Here is a 554-nt window from a genome sequence, read left to right on the forward strand (position 1 = left end):
TATCCATTAGGCCACGACTGCCCCAAGAACTTTTGTCCCTGGGTGGGCTCGAACAACCAATCTTTCGGTTAACAGCCGAACACACTAACCGATTGCGCCACAGAGACAGAAGGGAGAGAGAGCGGGAGAAATAGAATATGTGCTTTATGTACATAATAAAACGTAATTTTGTGGCAAAAACATGGAAATAATCGGACGTTTTTAGCCTATTGTTTACTGTATTTAATTGTTTGGCCAATGTCATTGTGAGTTTTGGTTATTTTGTCACAGCAACAGTGTTGCCAAGTCCATGGTTTTCCTGTGGAATTGGGCTACTTTAACTCTGTTCCCGGAAATGTCCCTGTTTTACAGCACATCCAAAACAACCGGAAAAGCCCGATCGACATGCAGAGTACCAGAGCAATCATGTAGCGATTATTTTCACCAGCAGAGGGTGCTGCCAGTTATTCCCACACATATCTACCATGTGGGTGAAAGTATGCAGCAGTATGGACAAATAAAAATAAAATTTCACTGAAAGGATTACACTTGCAACTATTACATTTGCAGAAAGG

At 41.9% G+C, this 554-nt stretch overlaps 1 non-coding gene across 1 annotated transcript; it reads right to left on the minus strand.

Annotated features, from left to right (window-relative positions):
- Nucleotides 1-33: 33 nt before the first annotated feature.
- On the minus strand, nucleotides 34-107 carry trnan-guu (transfer RNA asparagine (anticodon GUU)). The gene has a single exon. It is a non-coding gene; the product is annotated as a tRNA-Asn (tRNA).
- Between the last annotated feature and the right edge of the window lie 447 nt (nucleotides 108-554).

The sequence above is a fragment of the Sinocyclocheilus rhinocerous genome, unplaced genomic scaffold (assembly GCF_001515625.1).
Source record: "Sinocyclocheilus rhinocerous isolate Xijiao unplaced genomic scaffold, SAMN03320098_v1.1 scaffold15657, whole genome shotgun sequence".
NCBI classification, from domain to species: Eukaryota; Metazoa; Chordata; class Actinopteri; order Cypriniformes; family Cyprinidae; genus Sinocyclocheilus; species Sinocyclocheilus rhinocerous.